Below are 20,484 nucleotides of genomic sequence, written 5' to 3' on the forward strand. Positions count from 1 at the left end.
ATCCCCATAGGCCTTTGAAACTAATCCTAATTGTAAGTCCTGCCTGTCGACTAACTCATTCTTTGGGTCATACTGCTTTATTCAGCATATACATACATATAACTTTTTCTGCATATAAAACCTTATGCTAAGCACTGGAGATAGACTTTTTCCCTTGCCTTCTTGGAATTTATAGTCAAACAGGAAAAAAAAATGAACTGAAGAATTATATAAATTAGTTAAATTGCCATTTATATTAACATGAAGATGAAATGAGATTCTAGACAAAATTCCTGGAATACTCTGGAAAAAAAGAATGATGGATTTTCTTTAAAAAATATCTCATATAAATTGAGACTTTAAGAATAAATACCGATTAGTCTCATGGAAGGGGTTAGGGAGAAAACTGGATTGAATAAAATTAAATAGAGGAAGTTGGGGGAAAAAGTGAATCACAATGTGCAGAGCTTTGGAAGAGTCACGTTAAGGATCTTTTACTTTTTCTGAAGGGCAATGGGAAACCACAGAATGGTTGCAGTAGAAGAGTAACGTGCTGTAATTAAAAAAAGAAATTGCATTCTGGAACAAGAATGTGTGTGGAACAAGAAAGAAAAAAGCCTCTTCTTTAGGAAAGAGCAGGAAGTAGAAGGAGTCATAGGTAGAATTCTACAATTCTCTATGTCCTGAGCTAGAAGACAATTCTGTTATAGATACAAATTTGAGTTACTGCAGCCTGTAGTTATTAAAAGTGTGGGAGATGAGATTGACTTGAGAGAATATACTGTAAGATTAGGGGCGAAAAGGAACTATGAGGCACTCCAAAATTCAAAAATTGGGTGGAGTAGGATCTGGCAAAGATCAGTCTAGAAACAGGGGTTGTAGAAGGGTGAGGAACATCCTGAGAATGGGGTTCCATTGTATGGTGGGTGTTATAATAACAGCCCTCTTTGGGGTTTGCTTCAGCTAAAAACACCTGCCATACATAAGGTTGCATCTACTCTAGGGTTGCAACCAACGACTGGTTAATATAGGCGTACTAAGACCCAGACCCTTGCTTCAACTTGGACTGGGCCTGTATACAACTCTGATGTGTTAGTCCAGCTCCAGGTATCTCTATGCACTGCATGAAACCCAGTTTCTTCCCTTGCCTTATCATGCTTTTCTCCCCTCCTTTCCTGGGTACTGATCCCAAGAGAATTCTGTAATAGATATCCTTCTTGTTAATATCCATCTGAAATCTCCCAGGGAATCTTGAAACCCAGCCTGAAATATGCCAGGTAACCCAGCCTAAAGTGTGTGTGTGTGTGTGTGTGTGTGTGTGTGTGTGTGTGTGTGTGTATATATATATATTTGTTTATTTTGAGAAAGGTGTGCTGGATTGTGTCTGGTAATCTTACCCATCTTACCCAGTGAAGACATGATGTCTGGGATAGGAAAAATAGTGACTAACTCTTTGGTTCAGTAAATGAATGCAGCTATTTAGGTTGAATCATAAAAGCAGGAATGAGAGGAATATATAAGATATAAAGATTTAGGATGAGGGATATTGACAGTCATATGGAAAAGCTTAGCAGAAAAACATAGGCTCAGGAGAATGTGGGGTACATGGATGATTTAAGATGGAAGAAACCAGATAATTGATTCTGTAATACATCTGCGTGGTTAGAAGAAGTGGTCATAGTACAGATTGGTTGTAGGTTTGTTTAGAGAAGGATGCAACACAGTTTCCTGTTCATGGATTCTATTTGTCTCAAGGAAGAAAAAGGCAAAGAGTAAGGAGAATAGAGGGGATTCAGAGGATTGTATAAATGGGGAAAGACTGAAATAATCATTCTGAAGAGTGATGGATTGAGTCAGAAGAAAAATACAGTAATTTTTCTAAGCATTGGTAGTCCAGTTGATGAAAGCAGTGCTAATGAGTACAAATGTAGGCAATCAAATATCCTTCTATTTGCTTTCTTGTCTAATATAAATGCCATGCATTTGGGGTTGCTTGATAAGTGGTGCTTGTGATGAAAACGTCTGTTTTTTTTTTTTTTTCCTGTTCCCTTAAGAAAAAGCCATTCAAAAAAACTTTCAGTTACCTTTCATTAACAAGCTTACATAAACATCTCTGTTGGAATACTCCTATTGAGTCTTATCTTTACTACACCTGTCTATAGGGCAAAATGAAGGAACATATTTGACTAATAAGTGAAAAAGCGTTCGTTGTGAATATATAATAAGCATATATGCTTGTCAGTCTAAATTTACCCTGTATAATCTCTGTAGTTTAAATGTGTCTGATGAAGAGAAGGAATATATGTGTATAGTACAATGATTGGGTTTGAGAAATGCATTTCTGTAGGAATCTGGGTTGATGGACGGCTCAGATTCATTAGTATCACATGCAGAGCTGATGAAAATCTGCCACAGAAGATAAACTACATACCATCTTGAAGTTCCTTTGAATTCCATAAATTGCATGAAAGGTGATTTATTAGTCCTCTATTAAATATCTTATTTTTTAATTAAAATGAATAGAGCCCTTTTTATGATTTTGTTCTTGTCTTTTTGTGTGAAGAGAAAACTTCTGGAACTTATTCTTAACACTTGATATTCAATTTACTAAATTTACAGATTTAGAAAATTATCCTTCCTTAGGCTTTTCATTACTAATTTTACTTATAAATCTATAAATGTTTAGTAGTTATTTTAAGGGTTTTGAATAATATTTAATCTTTTAATAAAGGTAAAAATCTTCAAATATTTTTAAATTCATTAATAAATTTAAATAACATTTTATTCTTAAATGCTTCAGTTTTCTGAAAGTAAAATTCTGGGTATCTAAATAACTTTTATAAATCTAATTAACAAATACAGTGAATCAAAATTTCTTCTGGTTATTCCAAAACAACATATAAACAATAAGATATCAACTTAAAATACTGTGTCTAAATCAAGCAATTAATTGCATATTTTAAATTTGAAATTATGAAGCTATCATTATAATTCACAAGCATTTCTAATTGTAATATACTCTATTCCATTTTTTTTCTTTTAATAAATTTATTTATTTATTTTTGGCTGCATTGGGTCTTTGTTGCTGCACACGGGTTTTCTCTAGTTGTGGCAAGCGGGGGCTACTCTTTGTTGCACCACGCAGGCTGGTTTCTCTTGATGCAGAGCACAGGCTCTAGGCACGCAGGTTTCAGTAGTTGTGGCACACAAGCTCAGCAGTTATGGCTCACGGTCTCTAGAGTGCAGGCTCAGGTGTTGTGGCGCACGGGCTTGGTTGCTCTGTGGTATGTGGGGTCTTCCTGGGCCAGGGCTCGAACCTGCATTGGCAGGCAGACTCTTTACCACTGCACCACCAGGGAAGTCCCTCTATTCCATTTTTAAGTTCTTAAATTTGCTATATCAACAAACAACATTTCCCTGATAATTTTATTCTTATAAGAAGAATAAATAAGGTGAATCCAAAAATTTTGTAAATATCGCAGTACTATTCATGATAAAAGTAAGATATTTAAAATCAAATATCTATATAAAGTATTCAGTTGTACATTTGTACATTTGATATTCTACGTTTCAACCATTACTCTCATGGCTAGGTTCTCTTAAATACTACAAATATATATATTTTCAAATATACATTGATTCCTTCCTAATTCAAAACTACCTTCCATGTTTCTAAATCTTTTAAATATTTCTGTATTTAATTGTAAATGCTCTTGAGTGGGAGGAAATACATACCCATTAAGAATGAAATCACCATCCTGGTAACTGAAGCTAATCAGATTACTCTGTACTTAATTCTCAGGCTTTCTGCTGAGGAAAATGGTGTCATGCTACAATGACTGTGGTGTGTTATAACTAGTGACGTTGACCAGAAAATTTATTGACTGGTCTTTTTTCTTTTTCTTTTTCTTGGAGGGGTCGGTAGCTACTAATGGAAACCTATCCTATTTAGAGTTAATTTCAGAGACTCCAAACCTCAAGGGGGAAGTCACAAAGCTCATAGCTCCTGGACTCAGTTGGCACAGGTTTTCTGATTCTCCTGTCCAGTCATGGAGCTCTGCCCTACCACCCATGTTGTCCCCTTGTTTGTATATTGAATGTGTAATTTTAGCTCTTAAGAAATGTATGTATGTTTTCCAACTAGATTTTAAAAGTTTGTTGAAATCTCAAATGGTTTGTTTCCATCTAACTTTAAAGAACTTGGAATTAAATGGACTTTTATATTTTTTCATATTCTTAGTACCACAAAATACTTCCAGATATTAATCAGATGAACTGAAATTTGTATATATCATATAGCTTTTTATGACTTGGGCTTAAAAATTATAAGGTCATTCTGTTGACCTTTTAATTATTGTTTCTAAGATTTTCTTTGGATTGATCCCTACATTATTGGCAGTTGGAAATAGAGAATGCTGTAATTTTGCTTGTAGTGACAGAAACACATTGCTATTCATTGACATATCAGTGTACTTCAACTTTAAAAGATGTTCAGGTGATGCTTTTGTTTTTCTTGATCATCTGAAACCTCAGAGTTGCCAGCACCTGGGGAGGCGTGTGTGTATATGAGAGAAAGAGATAGAGAAAGAGACAGAGACAGAAGAACAACAAATGTAGATTATTCTGAGACTTTAAAACCTTAAGAAAATCAGTAAGTCTTTGGCAGGCAGCAATCGATGAATGTCTTCCAAAGCTTATTAGCTCATTAATCTCAAAGAAACAGACACACAGAGTAGAAAGAAAAAAAAAAAACAAAATATATTAAACTGCCAAAAACAATGTAAAGGAGTTAATTGCATCTTACCTTTAAATATTGTTATTCTGTATTTTTGAAAAAGTTGGGTAAAGGCTTCTAAAAAGACCAGGTTGTAGAAAGCAGAGACTACCTCATTAGTACAGTGACATGATTTTAAAGAAATGAAATGAGCAAAAGACTTGATTATTTAATGTGTGATATACCAGGTGTATTTAAAAACTTTGATAAAAGTTCTTTTCTAAACAGTAACAGATGTTTCCAGGTGTATAGAGGTGTGAATGAATATCAGAGATTAAAATAGAAACTGAACAGAAAAGCTGTGCTACTATGGAAAGTTTATACATTTAGCAACTCTGTTCCACTGAGGAAATATTTTAATGCTGCATTGTATGTATACAGTTATTCACATCTGCTGAAATGTTTTTTATTTGACATTCACAAAATTTAGATTTGTTGCAATACTATTTTTACCCTTAATAAACAGTTTCTGAGTCTTGGAAATGAAAAAGGATGGAATATCCAAATATCTAAAATAATGCCTTTGACTTCTAAGAAATTATTAAAATCTTTTGAATAAAAGTTTTAAAGCACATGGATAATTCTAGTCTACTGCTTTCACCCTATAGACCATCATCCTGTAGATTTTGTCCATTAATATTTAGGCCCTTACATGTGCTTTCAAGGTGTCTTTTTGTGCTTTTAAGGTGTCTTCTTCCCTTTTGTCCTATTGGTCCTTGGAATATTCCTTCCCTTTGCACTTGGAAGTGTGTTATCTTGGGCCCTGGAGTTTTTATTGGTCTTTTTTCATCACTGCTCTGTTTTTTCTCCAGTGCTAGGCCCTGGTGGGGTCTCTTACAGGTGAGAAGGGAGAAAGCACAGCCCTAAAACTACTGACACATGGGAACCAAAAGTCATCCTTTAGGTTACAGAATTTCCCTTAGTCCTTATCAGTCTTGATCCTCTGTTCTCCAGGGCTGGGGAAGAACTAGCATTCACTGCAGCCTGCCTGGATCACTCAGCCTTTGGTGGTGGAAACCCTGAGCTGCGGACCTTAGCACCCAGCCAGCTCTTCAATGGTAGAAAATACAACAATATCTACTTCCACTCAACTCTGGCTTCTATTCTAGTCTTCAAGAAACAATCATTTACTTAATCAACAATTTATGCTGTGGTATCATACTAAGCATGGGATAAATATCAGTGGGCAATCAGTATCTCCCCTTTTGGGATCTGCATTATCATGGGACCATGGGAAGATTGCCTTTCAATCACTCACTCGGTCCTAGAGTGGTTCCCCTCCACCCCATGCATTTTGTCTGTCTCCTTCCCTATTGCTTCGTAAAATTGCACTATGTTGAGTGCTGGTGTTTTACACCTAGTGCCCCATAAAGAGATTTTTTAATATCCCTCTATTGGTGATAATTATAAATGACCATTTTATATGTAGTGGTAAATGCCTGTAAAGTCGGAAGAAAAAGGGACATTATGTTGTTCTCATCATGGGTGGGAATGGACACCATTATACTCCTCTATAACCGTTTTTCTGCATTTCTGCCTTAACAAGGGTAAATGCAGAATGAGGCGGCAAGAATGATGTGGGGTCTTGCAGCAAGGACTAAAATCTATGACAAAGGTGTGATGAAGATGACAAGGGTAACATTCGTCCTTCAGTGCTTTGCGTTCTTCCTAAGACTATGTCCTCATCCTCTCCAAAGAAGGACAAGTTGTATTTAATTAAGAGTGTAGGGGCGAGGAGACTGTGAGGGCAGGAAGACTGAAATGTAAAGGAATTCAGAAGATACTTTCCAACTGCTTCCTGCCATTCAAGCAACTCCTTCATACAGCCCATGAAGTACAGATTTCCAGTTCTTGGGAGGGAAGGAGACCTTCAAGATGGTGGAGGAGTAGGACGTGGAGATCACCTTCCTCCCCACAAATACATCAGAAACAGCTACATGTGGAACAACTCCTACAGAACACCTACTGAACGCTGGCAGAAGACCTCAGACTTCCCAAAAGCCGTGTGGCCGACAGGGTCTTGGTGCTCCAGCAGGGTGTCAGGCATGTGCCTCTGAGGTGGGAGAGCTGAGTTCAGGACATTGGTTAAACAGAGACCTCCCGGCTTCACATAATATCAAATGGAAAAAGCTCTCCCAGAGATCTCCACCTCAATGCTAAGACCCAGCTCCACTCAACAACCAGCAAGCTACAGGGCTGGACATCCTATGGCAAACAACTAGCAAGACAGGAACACAACCCCACCCTTTAGCAGAGAGTCTGCATAAAATCTGCCTAAAGGTCACAGACACCCCAAAATAATACCACTGGATGTGGTCCAGCCCACCAGAAAGACAAGATGCAGCCTCATCCATCAGAACACAGGCACTAGTCCCCTCCACCAGGAAGCCTGCACAACACACTGAACCAACCTTAGCCACTTGGGGCAGACACCAAAAACAATGGGAATGACGAACCTGCAGCCTCTGAAAACAAGCCCCCAGACACAGTAACTTAAGCAAAATGAGAAGACAGAGAAACACACAGCAGATGAAGGAGGAAGGTAAAAACTCAGCAGACCAAACAAATGAAGAGGAAATAGGCAGTGTACCTGAAAAAGAATTCAGAGTAATGATAGTAAAGATGATCCAAAATCTTGGAAATAGAATGGAGAAAATACAAGAGATGTTTAACAAGGACTTAGAAGAACTAAAGAGCAAACAAACGATGAAAAACAATAAATGAAATAAAAAATTCTCTAGAAGGAATCTATAGCAGAATAATTGAGGCAGAAGAATGGATAAGTGACCTGGAAGAGAAAATAGTGGCAATAGCTACCACAGAGCAGAATAAAAAAAAAGAATGAAAAGAATTGAGGACAGTCTTAGAGACTTCAGGGACAATGTTAATCACACCAACATTCGAATTATAGGGTTCCCAGTAAAAGAAGAGAAAAAAGGAAAGGACTAAGAAAATATTTGAAGAGATTATAGTTGAAAACTTCCCAATTATGGGAAGGAAAATAGTCACTCAAGTCAAGGAAGCTCAGAGAGTCCCATACAGGATAAATCCAAGGAGAAACATGCCAAGAAACATATTAATCAAACTATCAAAACTTAAATACAAAGAAAAAATATTTAAAGCAGCAAGGGAAAAACAACAAATAACATACAAGGGAATACTCATAAGGTTAACAACTGATCTTTCAGCAGAAACTCTGCAAGCCAGAAGGGAGTGGCAGGACATACTTAAAGTGATGAAAGGGAACAACCTACAACCAAGATTACTCTACCCAGCAAGGAACTCATTCAGATTTGACGGAGAAATTAAAACCTTTACAGACAAGCAAAAGCTAAGAGAATTCAGCACCACCAAACCAGCTGTAAAACAAATGCTAAAGGACCTGCTCTAGGCAGGAAACACAAGAGAAGGAAAAGACCTACAATAACAAACCCAAAACAATTAAGAAAATGGTAATAGGAACATATATATTGATAATTACCTTAAATGTAAATGTAATAAATGCTCCAACCAGAGGACATAGACTGGCTGAATGGCTAGAAAAACAAGACCTGTATATATGCTCTCTACAAGAGGCCCACTTCAGACCTAGGGACACATACAGACTGAAAGTGAGGGAATGGAATAAAGATATTCCATGCAAAAGGAAATCAGAAGAAAGCTGGAGAAGCAATTCTCATATCAGACAAAATAGACTTTAAAATAAAGACTGTAACAAGAGACAAAGAAGGACACTACATAATGATCAAGGAATCAATCCAACAAGAAGATATAACAATTGTAAATATTTATGCACCCAACATAGGAGTGCCTCAATACATAAGGCAAATGCTAACAGCCATAAAAGGGGAAATCGACAGTAACACAATCATAATAGGGAACTTTAACAACCCACTTTCACCCATGGACAGATCATCCAAAATGAAAATAAATAAGGAAACACAAGCTTTAAGTGATACATTAACACGATGGACTTAATTTATATTTAGCGGACATTCCATCCAAAAACAACAGAATACCATTCTTCTCAAGTGCTTATGGAACATTCTTCAGAATAGATCATAACTTGGGTCACAAATCCAGCCTTGGTAAATTTAAGAAAATTGAAACCATATGAAGTATCTTTTCCGACCACAGCACTATGAGACTAGATATCAACTAGAGGAAAAAATCTAAATAATACAAACACATGGAGGCTAAACAATACACTATTAAATAACCAAGAGATCACTGAAGAACTCAAGAGAAAATCAAAAAATACCTAGAAAGAAATGGCAATGAAAGCACAATGACCCCAAACCTATGGGATGCAGCAAAAGCAGTTCTAAGAGGGAAGTTTATAGCAATACAATCCTACCTCAGGAAACAAGAAACATCTCAAATAAACAACCTAAACTTAAAACTAAAGCAATTAGAGAAAGAGGAACAAAAAACCCCCAAAGTTAGCAGAAGGAAAGAAATCATAAAGATCAGAGCAGAAATAAATGAAATAGAAACAAAGAAAACAATAGCAAAGATCAATAAAACTAAAAGCTCATTCTTTGCGAAGATAAACTTAGGCAGACTCATCAAGAAAAAAAGGGAGAAGACACAAATCAATAGACTTAGAAATGAGAAAGGAGAAGTAACAACTGACACTGCAGAAATACAAAGGTTCACGAGAGATTACTACAAGCAACTATATGCCAATGAAATGGACAACCTGCAAGAAATGGACAAATTCTTAGAAAAGCACAACCTTGCGAGACTGAACCAGGAAGAAATAGAAAATGTAAACAGACCAGTCACAAGCACTGAAATGAGACTGCTATTAAAAGTCTTCAGGCAAACAAAAGCCTAGGACACGATGGCTTCACAGGCAAATTCTATCAAACATTTAGATATGAGCTAACACCTATCCTTCTCAAACTCTTCCAAAACTATAGCAGAGGGAGGAACACTCCCAAATTCATTCTACGAGGCCACCATCACCCTGATACCAAAACCAGACAAAGATGTTACAAAGAAAGAAAACTACAGACCAGTACAACTGATGAACATAGATGCAAAAATCCTCAACAGAATACTAACAAACAGAATCCAACAGCACATTAAAAGGATCATACACCATGATCAAGTGGGGTTTACCCCAGGGATGCAAGGCTTCTTCAATATGCGCAAATCAATCAATGTGATACACCATATTAACAAATTGAAGAATAAAAACTGTATTATCATCTCAGTAGATGCAGAAAAAGCTTTTGATAAAATTCAACACCCATTTATGATGAAAACTCTCCAGAAAATGGGCATAGCGGGAACCTACCTCAACATAATGAAAGCCATATATGACAAACCCACAGCAAACATCATTCTCAGTGGTAAAAAACTGAAAGCATTTCCTCATATCAGGAACAAGACAAGGATGTCCACTCTCACCACTATTATTCAGCATAGTTTTGGAAGTCCTAGCCATGGCAATCAGAGAGGAAAAAGAAATAAAAGGAATCCAAATAGGAAAAGAAGAAGTAAAACTGTGACTGTTTGCAGATGACATGATACTATACATAGATAATCCGAAAGATGCTACCAGAAAACTACTAGAGCTAATCAATGAATTTGGTAAAGTAGCAGGATACAAAATTAATGCTCAGAAATCTCTTGCATTCCTATACACTAATGATGAAAAATCTGAAATAGAAATTAAGGAAACACTCCACTTACCACTGCAACAAAAAAGAATAAAATACCTAGGAATAAACCTACCTAAGGAGACAAAAGACCTGTATGCAGAAAACTATTCGACACTGATGAAATTAAAAATAATACAAACTGATGGAGAGATATACCATGTTCTTGGATCGGAAGAATCAACACTGTGAAAATGACTATACTACCCTAAGCAATCTACAGATTCAGTGCAATCCCTATCAAACTACCACTGGCGTTTTTCACAGAACTAAAACAAAATATTTCACAATTTGTATGGAAACACAACAGATCCTGAATGGCCAAAGCAATCTTGAGAAAGAAAAACAGAGCTGGAGGAATCATGCTCCCAGACTTCAGACTATACTACAAAGCTACAGTAATTAACACAGTATGGTACTTGCACAAAAACAGAAATATAGACCAGTGGAACAGGACAGAAAGCTCAGAGATAAATCCACGCACATATGGTTACCTTATTTTTGAGAAAGGAGGCAAGAATATACAATGGAGAAAAGACATCATCTTCAATAAGTGGTCCTGGGAAGACTGGACAGCTACATGTAAAAGAATGATATTAGGACACTCCCTAACACCATACACAAAAATAAACTCAAAATGGATTAAAGACCTAAATGTAAGGCCAGACACTATAAAACTCTTAGAGCAAAACATAGGCAGAACACTCTATGACCTAAAGCACAGCAAGATCCTTTTTGACCCACCTCCTAGAGAAATGGAAATAAAAACAAAAATAAACAAATGGGACCTAATGAAACCTAAAAGCTTTTGCACAGCAAAGGAAACCATAATCAAGACGAAAAGACAATCCTCAGAATGGGAGAAAATATTTGCAATTGAAGCAACTGACAAAAGATTAATCTGCAAAATTTATAATCAGCTCATGCAGCTCCATATCAAAAAAAAACCAAACAGCCCAATTCAAAAATGGGCAGAAGACCTAAACAGACATTTCTCCAAAGAAGATATACAGGTTGCCAAGAAACACATGAAAGTATGCTTAACATCACTAATCATTAGAGGATTGCAAATCAACACTACAGTGAGGTATCACCTCACACCAGTCAGAATGGCCATCATTAAAAAATCTACAAACAGTACTTGCTGGAGAGGGAACCCTCCTGCATTGTTGGTGGGAATGTAAATTGATACATCCACTATGGAGTACAGTATGGAAGTTCCGTAAAAAACTAAAAATAGAACCACCATATGACCCAGCATTCCCACTACTGGGCACATACCCTGAGAAAACCGTAGTTCAAAAATAGTCATGTACCACAATATTCATTGCAGCTCTATTTACAATAGCCAGGACATGGAAGCAACCTAATTGTGCACTGACAGGTGAATGGATAAAGAAGATGTGGAACATATATAAAATGGAATATTACTCAGCCATAAGAAGATACGAAATTGAGTTATTTGTAGTGAGGTGGATGGACCTAGAGACTGTCATACAGACTGAATTAAGTCAGAAAGAGAAAAACAAATACCGTATGCTAACACATATATGTGGAATCTAAGAAAAAAATGGTTCTGAAGAACCTAGGGGCAGGACAGGAATAAAGACGCTGACGTAGAGAATGGACCTGAGGACACGGCGATGGGGAGGGTAAGCTGGGACAAAGTGAGAGAGTGGCATGGACATATATACACTACCAAATGTAAAATAGATAGCTAGTGGGAAGCAGCTGCATAGCACAGGGAGATCAGCTCGGTGCTTTTTGACCACCTAGAGGGGTGGGATAGGGAGGGTGGGAGGGAGTCGCAAGAGGGAGGAGATATGGGGATATATGTATACATATAGCTGATTCACTTTGTTATAAAGCAGAAACTAACACACCATTGTGAAGCAATTATACTCCAATAAAGATGTTAAAAAAAAAGTGTATCAGAACTATCTTTAATTGGTGTAAACTCTAGACAAATCATCAGGTGTATTGATTGGAAAATATCAGGTGACATTTACTACTGATATTATTGTAAAGATATACATGGGAATCTGGGGCTCGGTTGAAGTTGTGTGTCCGGGGAAGATAAGCCACAGTCATAGGGATTCTTTTACTTATTCAATAAATAGTTTTTCAAGCTCTCTTACATTCCAGTATAGTAGGCTCTAGGGATTCAAAAATGACCCAGAGAGTTAGGATTTTAACCTCATCAGCTCAGAGCATACTGGGGGAAATAGACAAACTCAAATAGCAAAGTACATAAGTAAGATACTTAAAAATTAGGATAAGTGACATGACTGAAGTACACAGGGGGGAAAAATAAACCTCCATAAGAAGTTGCATGTTGTGTATGGGAGACTTGTATTTAAAAAAAAAAAATGCATCATGGTAAGCCCTCTCTAGGGTAGTTGCATTTCAACTGGGACTTGAAAGGTTAGGGTGGGACGGGGGTGTGTCCTTGGTAGCAATAAACAGTATGTACAAAGGCCTTTTAATTGGAAAATTCCTAGGCTGTTTGAAAAACTGATAGAGGCCAGGTTGGAAGTAGAATAGGTATGAGAGCAAAAGTCAAACAAGCTATTAAAGTTTTATTAAAAACTACATATGGGGTCTGGAAATATTTAAGAAGTAAAATTCTTAAGCTTTGAGAGAACATCATTTCGTTTCCTTCAAAATCTTGTTTTCATGAACTCCTTTCTCATTTTATTTTCACGTAAGAAAGCTGGCCATTTACTGCCCCTGTGTGGCGAACTGCCGCATTACATTAGTCATGCTTCTGGTGTGAAGTCTTTGAAGCCTGATTTTAGTAAAATTCCTGCACACATTTTTCAGCTAATAAGAGTCACTTCTAGCTGCTATGATTCAGATTCTAATATATAAAATCCTTTTTTTTTCTTCATTGGATTTGTGTTGTAACACTTGTCCACATTCTCTACTATAGAATACAGATGCACAGGGAGCACAAACTTTAATAGCTTCAGGAACCAGGCAGATTAAGAAAAAGTGAGTGAAGCCGGACTGGGTCTTATATAGTAGGGTGAAGTAAAGACTGGGGGGAATTTGAAGACACAAATCATAGAGGAACACACTCCATTATACGTATTTATTTTATAAACAAAGGATGCCAGAATAAATAAGCCTACGGGCCACTTCTTTTAGTCTGCTCTCAATTTCTACTTCCAACACATGCACCTGAATTAATTTCTTAATCCTTCACTTGACTAATTTACACCTTATTATTTCATACATCAGGTTGTCTAATTCTATTTCCAAGTTGGACATTTTGCCACAAGTTTGTTTTAGAAAGTACTTCAGGCAGTTTTGTTGTTCAAAAGTAGATACCCTGGGCTTCCCTGGTGGCGCAGTGGTTGAGAGTCCGCCTGCCGATGCAGGGGACACGGGTTCGTGCCCCGGTCTGGGAAGCAGCTGGGCCCATGAGCCATGGCCGCTGAGCCCGCGCGTTCAGAGCCTGTGCTCCGCAACGGGGGAGGCCACAACAGTGAGAGGCCCGCGTACCAAGAAAAAAAAAAAAACCTGATACAAAGATGTGCCTCTATTTTTTTAGCTCTGTAGTATGACCCAAGCATGGCACATCACTGATTATGTGGATACAGAATGATTTCCTGACAGCAGTCCGTAGCTGATGCACCATTCCTTAGGTAGGAGGGACAGTCAAGGCTATAAATATATAACCACAGACTGGTTCTTGTGGCTGCTGCAGCTCTTGCAGTGTTAATTTCTCCACCAGGTCCCGCACAGCCTGTGTCCGTGCTGTGTTCTTCTTCTCTACAGATGCCCAATGGCTCCTGTTGTTTCCAGATCTTCTTTCTCTTCATAAGTTCTTCCTTTTCTCCACAGCTGACTTTTCCAACAGAGTTCAGTAGGTAAAAGGGAATTTACAAAAGCTTACTCTAATGAATGTAGCTATAATTTTAAAAAATCCTAGCATTCTTATACTTTTCATTAAACAGTGGAGCTAGAAGAGCAAAGTCAGCAATTCCTACAAAAAAGCTCTTCCTCATGCTTTAAATGTGCAAGCGATATACTGATAATCTGTGATCAGCTTACCCTATATCATGCGTTGAGTTTCCTTCTTTTCTTTCTTATTTTATTATGTGTATAACTTTTTTTCTCCCTAGATGAATCGTGTACTGTTTGTTATATTTACTTGTTCTTATAATTTAAAAAAGTAACCAAACACAAGAAAACATCACTCACTTATTCAGTGCCTAATCTAAAAAATAATAATTTAAGTTCTTTGAAACTCTAACATATTTTTTTCTCATATTTGTTTTCTTCATTTTCATAATGAAATACTTTGTACCTGTGTACACATTACTACTTTGTACCTGTGTACACATTACTACAAGAATAAGAGGTTCCAGTTTACAGTCCATCTAAAGGACCAACCAGTGTCATACATCTCAAGGAATTCAGCTGATGAAATAATTACAACTAATCAAGGAATAAAATTCTATTCTCTGTAGACTTTATTTTCAAATATTTGTTAAACAATAGACTATATTGTAAAATTTTTCAAGAATTCTTTTAGTATACAGATCAGTGTTTCTTATAGGAAAAATGTCTGTAGTAAGTATGGATTATATTTTTGAGTTTTATAGAAGATTGCAAATAAACAATACAAAATAAATGTGTAGTTTATGCAGCAGCTATGTTCATGCAGATTTGGAGGGGCTATATAAAAAGAATGAATAAGACCTGGTTCACTTATACTATATGTATTATATCATCCTTTCATATCTTTAGGTGCCTTGCACTTTAAGTCTGTGACAAACCATGCTGTATTGCTGTAAATTTAATTGATAATGATCTGCTTAAAGTTTTGAAGAACTATTGTACAATAAAGGAAATTTCGTAATGGAGTGATTTAAAGTGAAATGATAAAAAGCATTAAAATGTTTAAAATGTGTCTATGAAAAATCATTCTCTAATGTACCTCAGATCTGAAATACCATTTAGTTTTTGTATGAAATGGGGATGCAAATAACCATCTCATACAACACACACTTCCTGTCTTATTCAATAGCAAATACCACAGACTGGGTGGCTTAAACAACAAATATTGATTTCTCACAGCTCTGGAGGCTGAGAAGTCCAAGATCAAGGTGCCAGCAGATTTGATGTCTGGTGAGGAGCCACTTTCTGGTTTGCAGATGACTGACTTCTCTCTGTATCCGCACATGGCTGAGAGGCAGAGTTCTGGTCTCCTCCTCTTCTTATAGGGGGAACGTATCCCATCGTGGGGGCCCCAACCTAATCACCTTCCATCTGCAAATAGCATCACACCGGATGTTAGGGCTTCAACATAGGAATGTGGGGGGGAGTGGGTGGGACACATTCAGTCTACAGCACTTCCTAAACTTAAGTTCTTAATCTATTTTTAAAAGCTATGCATAAAAAACTATCTCATCTGATATGGTAGGTGCTATAACATTAAGAAAAGCTTGACTTGACCCTGGAAATGGAGTGGAAAAGAAATGGAAGTCTTCCAGAAAGAGTTGACAATTGTGTTTAAGTTGAGAAAGAGATAGTAGCATAAAATAATCCTAACTTCACCCTTGAAATAGCAGCAAGTATTATCACTTCACCTAACAAATGTTTCTGCTGGGACTGCTGCATGCAAATGTTAATAAAGATGATTTTTGTTCCATAGTAAAATTAATAGGTAAAATAAAATAATGTCAGCTCCAGGATTTAATATCTAGTGAAGAAATGCTAAATTAATATAGATTAATAATGTTTGATTATGCCAAATAATACACTGATTATTTCATGTTGCTGTCCTGGAGATTTCTGAGTTAGATTGTCAGCATGATACACATTTTGCATTCAGTATTTCCAAAATTTAGGTTACTGCCTCATTTTCTGATTAAAGTAATCTTCTCAGGGATACTGTAATGATGGAGAAGTTTTCTTGCTGCATTATGAAACAAAGTATATAAGCCAGAAAACTTTAATCTTACACAATCCTGACTTCTTTTCATAGACAATTTTACTACTATTGTTGTTTGTGGTTTTCAAACTGGAATTTGCACTTGTAAAATCTGATATTCATATCATCAAATCTGATATAATACATTGAGGTATCTCTTTGCAAGTGATATTTCATAAAATTTGTTCTATATTTGGGAACAAGTGTATAAAAAGTCATCACCTTCAAAGCAGATAATGGTCATATTTCATATTATACTGAATGTGGATAATTTAAATAGTTAAGATGTTAATATCTTGATTCTGCTTCAAAAATAGAATATTTTGTTATCTACATTTGAAACTAGTTTTTTTAAAATTAAACTTTAATTTGGGGGTAATTATAGATTTATATACTGTTATAAAGAATAATACAGAGAACTTTCATGTACCCTTTATTCAGTTTCCCCCATTGGTAATACTTTGCAAAATTATAGAATCAATACAATATCACAACCAGAATATTGACAGTTATACATTTCACCCAACTTATTTAGATTCAGGTTTATATTTTACATTGAAGTCTACAATCCATTTAGCTTCTCTTTTTTTAAATAAAGTATCTGGGAGCTAAATCTACTGACTTGGTTCTTTAGTTAAGTTTTACCTCTAATAAGTCAAATTATACTTACACAACTCCATTGAGTGCAAGTTGCTTATGAAGTTAAATTTAAATAAAACCTTTAAAGGGAAGTCTAAGAGATTTTCCAGCTATAAAAAGGGATAAAGTTGCATTGTACAGGTTCTTTTTCCTTACATTTCAAGACCTAAACAATGTTTTATACTTTGAAAGTATATATTCATTAATAAGCAAAAAGGTGTCACAACTGTGGTGAGAATAACGGCATGCATGTATGTTTTAGCATTTGGATGCATCCTATGTGAAAACAGTTCTTTATAGTTAAACTATCATTTCATACAAATAGAACTCATAAGAGATGTTATGGGGTGCTGTAAAAGAACAATTTATCTTTTATAATGTAAAATACATGAGGGTAATAGTAAATAAAATATAATGTACTGCATTTGGCACTGGACTTACTGTACATTTACACGAATGGGTTCATTAACCTCTCCCACCCATCTTCTCTATTTTGGAAACTAACTTTATATTACAGTAATAGTTAGGCAGATTGAAATCCTGCCTCACTGATGTTGTCTTCTTGTATGTACTCTTAGTGATGTAGATTGAATGATCCAGCAGATACAGTGTGACTTGGAATATGGGTGTTCAGAACAAATGTTAACAAACATTTGCTTGTTTCCTCAAAGTACGATGCAAGCATTCTAAAATGGATAGCCTTTATGTGACATACCTGTATCAATTGTATAACAATTTAATCTATTTAAAACTAATTTTACTAAGGATGTTAACAAACAATGTCATATGGAATTTTAAGTTGTATATCTTTACAGATATATATTTTAAGTTACGCCTTTCAGTAATTGATTTTTTTACTTGAATATTTAAACATTATACTTAATTAAAATAATAGGGCAACGCTTGTAGTAAATTAATCCTGACTTGGTGAGGTGAAATGTATTAGTTTAATTTAAATTGATATAAAATATTTTATATGAATTTATTTCTATAGGCCACATAGAGAAAGCATGGAAATGATTCTAGGTGATTCTTAACATTTTAGTGGGTAATGCCCAGGTGTATGTGACGCCCAACTCAGATATACTCAACCCACCTTAACAGTCTGAAGTTATCTCCATATAGCTGGCAATGTGACCCAGAAAATCCAAGTGCTTACAATAAGATCCACTGGGATTGATAAATTGGTATACTGACAATATATTGGTGTTACCATAATAATATCCTCAAAATCAGTTCCTTGTCTCTGAACCAGAAGAGCAGATATGGCTGAGGACATGTCGGAAGCTAGGTTATAAGGCAAGCTTTTATTTGAAGCATTTGTTTTCCCTGAAACGTGTCTAGAACTCTTCTCTAAAGGAACCACTGATTATGGTGAATGTCACCAGAGTGGAAATCATATGGGAAACATATTACAGCAAATGATTTATTATCAGAATTACAGTTTCCCAAATGGACACACAACGGTTGTCTTCATTGAGTATCCAATTTTTAAAGTTGCATTTATTTTTAACACAAAATTCCTGCCTGCAAGCCATTGAAAGAACTGCAGTGAATAGAATAGCGTATTCACCAGTGTAAGATGTAATCTCCCCACCCCTCCGAAAAAAAACAGGATTTCTTTCAGGAAGAGCAAGCATAGATGCTTTCCCAAAGCTAGGAGACTACCTAAGGCACTCCTCATTTCTGAGTGTCCTCTTCTGCCCATTCCCACCTCCAGAGCCTGACAAGTCTACTTACGAACATGTCAAGTCAGTTGAGGAATAAACACCAAAAAGTAGGAGATGCAAGAATGACAGAAATTTAGACAGAAATTCAGAAGTGGACGTCTAAAGTTAATTACATCCCTGTCATTCACTGTCATCATTATGATAGTTTTGATAGTTTCTATCGAAACTAATGTATGTTTCCTACTTTTTTCTCTGTGAGGTTAATGTCCTCTTATTTTTAGTTTATGTTTCTCTGAATATAGATCCATAGTCACTTTTTTGAAAAGAATTTTAAACATGGAACCTTGAAATGCATTTTTCTGCAAATTTTATCATGAAAAGTTTGGGGGAGGAGCTTACATTTCATTACCAGTCATCTTGGTATGCTTCCTCAGGCATGAGCTTGTTACTTCACACACCCTGTGTCCTTTAATTCTTGAGGCAAAGTTTGGGGAAGTTGTGAACCTGGGAACATTCTTAAACTGGTTATCAGTCTGAAAGGGCAGACCTCATTTATTGTTACCACCGGCTTTTAAAAACAAACTTGATTCACTGCTTTACTAGTGAGTTTCAGCTCCTGGTGGTTCATTCAACATTTGGGGATTTAAAAACACATATTTAGACAGTATGAAGATAAAAATATTGTCAGACAAAAGTCATCAGTCTATATAGTATCTTCCTAATGCTGACCCTGTAATATAAAACCTATATTCTTTTTCAGCCGTGTGGTATTTTCTTTAAAACTTGGTGATTTTTATAGGAAGAATCATGTTGGCTGTATTTAACTGTACTTATATGTTCTAAAAGAGTCCCTAAAATAAAATTGAGAAAGCACACACACTTTTAAAATATTAAAGCTTTGTTACCTTTTCGGATGGGTGGTTAGAAGAAAAGGAAAACGGAAAAGTTTTTAAATGTATCTCTGAGACTAAGGCAATTGCCTTTAAAATATTTAGCATACACTTAAGTTTGCTTTTTGTAGGATTCTGGGGAACAGCTGTTATAGTAGGGTTGGAGAAGTCCATGATAACTTAAGGAGGTAAAAATCTTAAACATATATAAGTAAATTATGAATTAAGAGGTGGCAATGGGTACCAGTTTAAAATCTGCAAATTGATTTACTATAGACAAGTCTATAGTAGAAGAAAGTATAATGTCAGATGTAGTAAATTGCAATTCTTGGACATATAATATGTTAGGAGTACACAGTTTCAACTGCCCCCATTAAAACAAAACAAACACAGATAAAAATTGTGTCTTCATAATTATGTTTGTGTGTGTGTGTGTGTTTAAATTCTGTTACTGACCTGAGTATTCTGCCTACTTATCTTTGGGTTTCCCCTGATTTTCTAAAGACTAATTAGAATCAAGACAAGACTGTAAAATATTCTGTCGTGAGAATCTGGATTCCCTTTCATTGTGTGTAAGATTTTTAAGTGATCATCGCCTCTCTGCTTCTATAATCTTTTTTCTTCATATTTACTGATACACTACTTGGTTTAGGCAGGCTTACTCATTTTTGAACTGCCCCCCACCCAGTCACACACACGCTGCACGGTTCCTGGGACATAGTAGCAGTTCCTTAAATGCATGAGGACCTCCCGCCCTTAGGTTTACACCACATGGTTTTTGCTTCAGTAATCCAGTCTGTGTAATCCCTCAGGAGGAACAAAGGCTTGCCCTTAGAGATGTTAGCATTTGGAAGCTTTGGAAGTTAAAAGATTTTTAAAGGAGACAGACATTCTCCTTAAAGTGCTTAAATACCACTTA

The sequence above is a fragment of the Neophocaena asiaeorientalis genome, unplaced genomic scaffold (genome assembly GCF_003031525.2).
Source record: "Neophocaena asiaeorientalis asiaeorientalis breed wild unplaced genomic scaffold, Neophocaena_asiaeorientalis_V1.1 scaffold330, whole genome shotgun sequence".
NCBI classification, from domain to species: domain Eukaryota; kingdom Metazoa; phylum Chordata; class Mammalia; order Artiodactyla; family Phocoenidae; genus Neophocaena; species Neophocaena asiaeorientalis.